The following is a 6,591-nucleotide window of genomic DNA, read 5'->3' on the forward strand; positions in this document are numbered from 1 at the left end:
CAGGGATCCTGCCCCCAGAGCAGGAACTTCCAGTGGAGCCAGAGTGTGTCCTTGAGCAAATCCCTAAACTTGCAAGGTTCCACATTCTGATTCTGGATTCCTCATCCTAAAAGACACAGATTTTTGCTTGCACTCACTCACTCACCCAAAGCACCCTTCTTTCAATCTGCCAGTGATCCCAGCCCATGGTGGTATCTCTGCAGTACCATGTGGGTTCCACAGGTGCTTAGTAGCAGTGACAGCATCCTACTGCTGCCAGGGAATGCATGGGTGCCATACACAGATAAACTTGTTCAGCACCATCCTCCAGAAACGGGCTCCATCTGCACCAGCTCCCTCATCTGCCATTGCAAACCCTGGGGCTTGTATGGGGGAGGTGAGGCTGTGTATGCAAAGGAGGATCATGGTCTTCAGGAGGGTCCTTGTCTGGTAGCATTGAGAGGTCAGCAGGGGGTGGAGGGGAATAACTCTGCTGCCCCCACTTGCCGAAATGCCTTAGATTCAGCTTCAAAGGGACATTGGCCAATGCACCGGCATCACTTAGCAGCCTGACTTTGACAAGGATTTAAGCTTCTAGGTCTCTTAAGCCGAGATACTCAAATGTGTTTAGACACCTAACTTCCATTGATGGGAAATCAGCCAGAGATGGGAACCTAAACACCTTTTGAGGCTCTGGGCTTTATGTACTTTGGTCAGTGCTCCCCAGAGCCCTGTTCTGCTTTCACCCCAATGTCAGGACCTTCCTGGGGTTCCTGCTGTCTCTGGATCTCCAGCATTCAGCAGAAAGAACCAAGGTGGTTGGGGAACCTCTTAACACCCCAGCTCTTACAGCTCGGTGGCAGGCGGGGGCCTTCAAAAAGTATCTGACACTCATTGGGGCTGCAGTCTCACATGTGTCTGTGCAGAAAGGCCACTGTCTGAAAGAAGAAACGCAGCACAGTTGGTGGCAAAGGACCTCTTTCCCTGAAACACCTGGGGCCTGAACTTTAAAATTGGTCAGCATTTTCCACCCCCCACGACCACCACCATTAGCAGGGGTAGGATCGTAGCCGGGGCTGTGCCTAGTGCCACCGTAACCGCTGCCTGGGCTCTGGCCACAAGCACAGTGGCCCATCTGTCCCCATGTAGGCCCCTGGCCTGCCGCTCCACTGCAGACCCTGCTGGCTGGGCAGTCCCCTGCCCTGGCCACCACTACATCAATTACCCATGCAGCCAAGGAGCCTGGCAGCGAGAGTTCATCCAGGGGCAGGATACCAGGCAGGGGGTGTGGGCTCAGGGTGTGAGTAGGGGAAGCCAGGCGTGAGGTGAAAGTGTAAAGCATGCAGGGGGGGGGGGAGGGCAGGCTGGGATGAACTGGGAGTGCAACATGTGGGAGACCAGGTGCGGGGATGAGCTGGGTGAGTGGGGGCTAAAGGTGTGGGGTGGTTAGACTAGGGAAATGGAGGGGGGGTGTCAGGAAGGGGGCATGGGTATTCACAGTGCAGAGGGATGGGATGGTGGTGTCGAGGACTGAGTGGGAGTTGCATGGGGCTGGGCTGGGAGGTGCAGTGTGTGGGGGGGTCTGGGCTAGGGATGCAGAGTGTGGGGGCTAGGCTGGACTGGGGGCACAGAATGCAGGAGCTGGGATGAAGGTGCGAGGGGAACTGGGATTGAGACTTGGCAGGGGGTACTGAATGCAGTGGGGCTGGGCTGGGTGTGTAGGGGGGTCAGGCTAGGCCAGGAGACCCATGGGTGGGGGCTGGGCTCAGGGAGTGGGGGATGAGATGCCCAGACCCCCCCCATCCAGTGAGTAGTAGCCCATTGCCCCCATGTGAGGGGGATCAGCACCCCCAGCCCAGGTGGTTTTGTGGTGGGGGAGCCATGCTGCCTGTTAACCAGGATCCTGTGGTCTGGGAGCTACCCTTGCCAGTGTCTGGGTGTTCCCATCCTGCAGGGTCCATCTCTGGGCCCTGTGGCCCCCTGCAGCCCCAGTTGCATAGTGTTCCAGGGTGGAGGTGGCAGCAGGGGGAGGCGCTGGGTGTCTGCCATGAATGCCAAAGGGGGCAGCAGGCTGAAGTTTTACCAAGAGTAGAAGATTGTTTTGAGCAGTCCGGGTGGCCTGGATCTATAGACTGTTGTGGAGGGGGAGAGCTGGAATTTGAATGTCTGGACGGGAGCATGGGGGGACAGCCAGATTTAGATAGGTGGATTTTGGCTCCTGCCCCTCAATTCTTTCATTTCCCCAAGGCCATGCTCAGACAGAAGCTCAAGCTCAAGCAGGATGGCAGGCTGTGCTGCAGTGCCCCCCGTGGCACACAACTGCCCCAGCGCATAAAATCCCTGAGGGCAATTGTTGGTAAAGTCACAGCTGTGGGCCGGCACAAGAGCTCTCCTGGAATTTCTCATCTGCCTTCAAGATCTGTCTCCCTAGCCTAGTTCCCAGGCCTGTCCCACTTCACTGCCAGTGGTAACATCCTTTAAGGAAGATGATATCACCTGTTAGCCAGCCAGCCAGCTGCCAGAGTTCCTTTTCTTATGTCTAGCCAGCAGGTATCACCCAGGATCTGAGCTCACAGCGCTCTAGGAGTTTTTATCAACCCTTCTCCTATGGGCCTCGGATTCTCCATCCATGGAACCAACAGCCAGACGCTGTTGATGAAAAGATCCTTTAAACAAAGCCATCGCTTCTCCTCCCAGTCCCATTTACAATGAATAAAACTTGCAGCATCTGCAGACATCCAGCTGAGCATTTCATCTCACCTGTGATATATGTTTCCTTTTTTATTTTTCTCTCAGGTGGGGCTGGAGCCTAGAAACCTGTCTTAGTCGACATCGATCCCACAATCTTGGTGCAGCAGTGGCTGGATTGAAACGCAGCAGGAGAAAGTTTGAGCTAGTTGTTTTAAGAGGACAATTTTCACTGGAAGCTTTTAGCAGCCATCTTCCCTTGCACAAGCTTCTGCAAATTGTTTGACTGCTGGGCGGGGCTAACACAGAGTTGGCTGCAACCCTTTAAAATAGACCAGCCTAATTAGTCCCATGTAGTTCAAACTTTTGCAATGAGCCTTTGGAGGGTGAGGGATAAAAGTGGTAGATTCTTCTTTTGCACTGCTGAGAGCAGTAGATTTGAGGAGTTTTCATTGGTTTCTAATGCTCCCTTTTGATTCAATGAGATTCAGTCTGTATGGCATCTTGCCCCACTATGCTTAGGGCTCTGGGGGCTGCACCAAAGAGCTCTCTTACCAGCATTTTCACTGTAAGGTTTCTAACTTCATCCTCTTCCAGCTGAAGGGCTAATGGCTTAATAAATCTGCAGCACCCTCCACATCTGATCTGGGAGTAGAACACACAGCTGGTGCTTGGAGGTGGTTCCTGGGAGGCTGCAGAAGAGGCAACAGAAATGAAGGTGCTTCTGTTCCTGAGGTGGCAGTCATGGGTGGCATAAACTCTCAGGACCCAGTTGATTATTGCTCCCATCTTTGTGGCATTGCAGACACCAGGGCAAATGCTACTGAATGAGTGCAGGCAAAGCTGATCCAGCCTTTTAAAGCTTCAGGAAATATGCAGTCTATGGGGAAAATGCACCGATTCCCTCTTGGCCGCCAGTTTGATTCCAGCTCAGCCCACGGGTGATCAGGGGGTAGCTGCCCAACACACCCAAGCTTCCAGCGCCAGCAGCAACTTGCCAAAGCCAAGAAGGAACCCTCTGTTTTTGCCAGGAGAGTGTGTGGCACCTGTACAAGTGGAGACTCAATTTGAAAATAAAAGTCCTCACAGTGTGAGCTGGTCAAAAAATGTGGGTGTCACAGGCAGCTGGATTCCGCTGGGTAGCTGGATCAACTACTCCCACCAGTCATGAGCTGGTCCTGACTTTTACAAGGGCTGAGCCATGTGACACTCCAGGAGAGACAGAAAACACCATGGAAGAGAAAACTGAGGGAGGCAGCACCACACTTGGCCGGCAGGGGGCACTACAAGGCAGGCACTCACCCTGTTTTGGGTTTTGATTTTTATTTTTTTACTTTGGATAATTTTGACAAACTAAAAAATAAAAATTAATTAGGAAATACTGTCCCTGGGCCTTGTGGGAGTTATAGTTTGAGTGCATCGTGCTTCCATTTTTCTGAGCCAGATTGTGTGGTTGGACTACATCTCCCATGATGCACCACAGTCCTGCCTGCTTGGAGAGGCCACTGTGGTGCATCATGGGAGTCCTTAGCCATGGTGCATCCTGGGACATGTTGTTTGCCCAGGGATCCCTGCCCAGGGATCTCATACCATAGAGGAAAATGAGAACATGAGAAAACCAAACTACACCTCCCATGAGGCATCATAGGGGCCTTTCAAAATCAAAATATTTCCTTTTTCAGGCACTGAGTTTTTGGATGAAAATGCTGCTTTCCACAGAAAAATTAGACTACATGTTTCACTAAAAGCTTCATTTACTTGAAAATTCAATTTGCTACTGAAAAACATTTTTGATAGAAAACTTTCAACCAGCCCCAGTGAAATCCTCCGATTTGACACAAACCTTTATGCTTGGCTGCATGAGATTTTTGTTCAAGCTGCAAAATGGAGGATGACACAGCATTGCCAATTCTTGCAGTATCTGGTGTTTTCCCTACAACCCCAGATCTGGGAGTCATGGGATTTACCTGACAACCCCAGCTTTGTTCAAATGGAAGTTTCAGGAGTGGGGTGGAAACTCCCTGTGACTGGGGGTGCTAAGAGGTAGCAGGGAGAATGAGGGGGGCTATAGAGACTGGAGAGTGGATTGGTGGAGGGGCAGCTGGCTCCAGGCTGGGAAGGGTCATCCAGTAGTTCCTGCTGCAGTTCCCATGGTAATTCTTCAGCGGCTAGCGCCCAGTGGGTCATTGCCTCCTTTCCCCCACTCAGTTACTAAAGCCTTGTCCTGTCCTGCACCCTGGCAACTGGTGCACATGTTTCCTGCACCTCCCCCAGGCCAGATGCCTCTACTTGATCTTATGCACTGGAAGGGGGGCCAGCAGCTGCTCCAGCAGCCTCTCCTTCAGCTCCCACTCTCATCTCTGCCCCCTTGTGAGTGTGTGGAACATAGATGGGTCCTACTTTGCTCTCGCCCCTGTGAGATGTTGTGAGGGTGGAAACATAGATTTCCCCTGCCCAATATTTCCATCATGGGGGCACTAACCCTGACACACACACCCTGCACCCCTGTCCCTGGTTCTGCCACCCCTGAAAGTTTCTGACCCAGACGGCTGCGTAGAAAAGCTGGAAAGTGTGACCCAAGTGCAGCCTAGCTAGCAGGCAAATTAGAACCCAGGTTTTATTAGTTTTAACAATCATGGTTTTACAAAGGCTGACTCATGAGTTTTGAACTCTTGTGGTTAACATCATGGATGATGTTAAAACACTTATCTTTACAAAGCAGAGCTACTAAGAGCTTGTCTACACCTAAAATGTTGCAACTGCAGTGCTTCAGTGACGATGCTACCTACATTGATGGGAGGGGTCCTCTGGTCAGCATTGGTACTCCACACCCACCAGAGATGGGAACTAGGTCACCAGGACAATTCTTCTGTTGACCTAGTGCTGTCTACACCAGGGGCTAGGTCGATTTAACTGCGTCACGAAGGGGTGTGGATTTTGCACACCCCTGAGTGACATAGTTACACCGATCTAACTTCCTAATGCTGACCAGGCCTGATGTCAGAAAGGGACATGTGATCACCTAGTCTGACCTCTTGCATAACATAGGCCAGAGGACTTTCTGGAAGTAATTCCTGTTCGAACTAAAGCAAAGAAAAACATTCCATCTTGATTTTAAAAATGCTGGTGATGGACGATCCACCACAGCCCTCCTTATGTTTTTCCAATGGTTCGTTACCCTCACTGTTAAACGTTTACACCTTACTTTCCAGTCTGGATTTGTCTGGCTCCCACTCCTAGACAGTGTAGGCAAAGGCACCAGGGGTCTCCTTGGACACTTTTTAGCCCAGTGTTTAGTACACCCTCTCCAGGATATGGGAGATACAGGTTCAATTCCTGCTTCTTCCAGATGTGGAGCAGGGCTCTGCCCTTCAGTTGCCCACCTGGCAGCAGCATGCCCTAACCAGTGGGCTGTGCGCTAGTCTGACTGATGTCTTTGGAGAGCAGTATCACCATTCTGCCAAGTGACGGGATGCTTTTCATCATGCACCCTGTTTGTTCTTTTCAGCTTAGCCTGTGCAACTAGGCTGATCAATTTCATTATTACCCTAGTCAATTTCACATTGAGCGGCTCCCCCTCTTAAACACATGCCATGGAGAGATGAAATCAAAGCCAGGAATTTTAATTAATTTTTTTGTTAAGGGATAAAACTTAGTATTAACAAACACAGTCCAAATCTTTTGTCTCACCTACCTGAGAACCTGTTTGAACTAAGATCAGTTTATATAATCTACACATTTTAATTCAATGGCCAGACACATTTTGTATGTAAGAAGCAAATGTATATGGTTTAAAAGCTTGATATTTCCAAATAACAGAAGGTTGACCAGCTGTGCCTTTACCCTTAGATTGTAGCAATTTGAGGGGTAGATTCCAGCTTTCCATTTCATATGTGTACAATGCCTAGAACTATTTACGTTTAT

The sequence above is a fragment of the Chelonoidis abingdonii genome, chromosome 4 (assembly GCF_003597395.2).
Source record: "Chelonoidis abingdonii isolate Lonesome George chromosome 4, CheloAbing_2.0, whole genome shotgun sequence".
Taxonomy (NCBI): domain Eukaryota; kingdom Metazoa; phylum Chordata; order Testudines; family Testudinidae; genus Chelonoidis; species Chelonoidis abingdonii.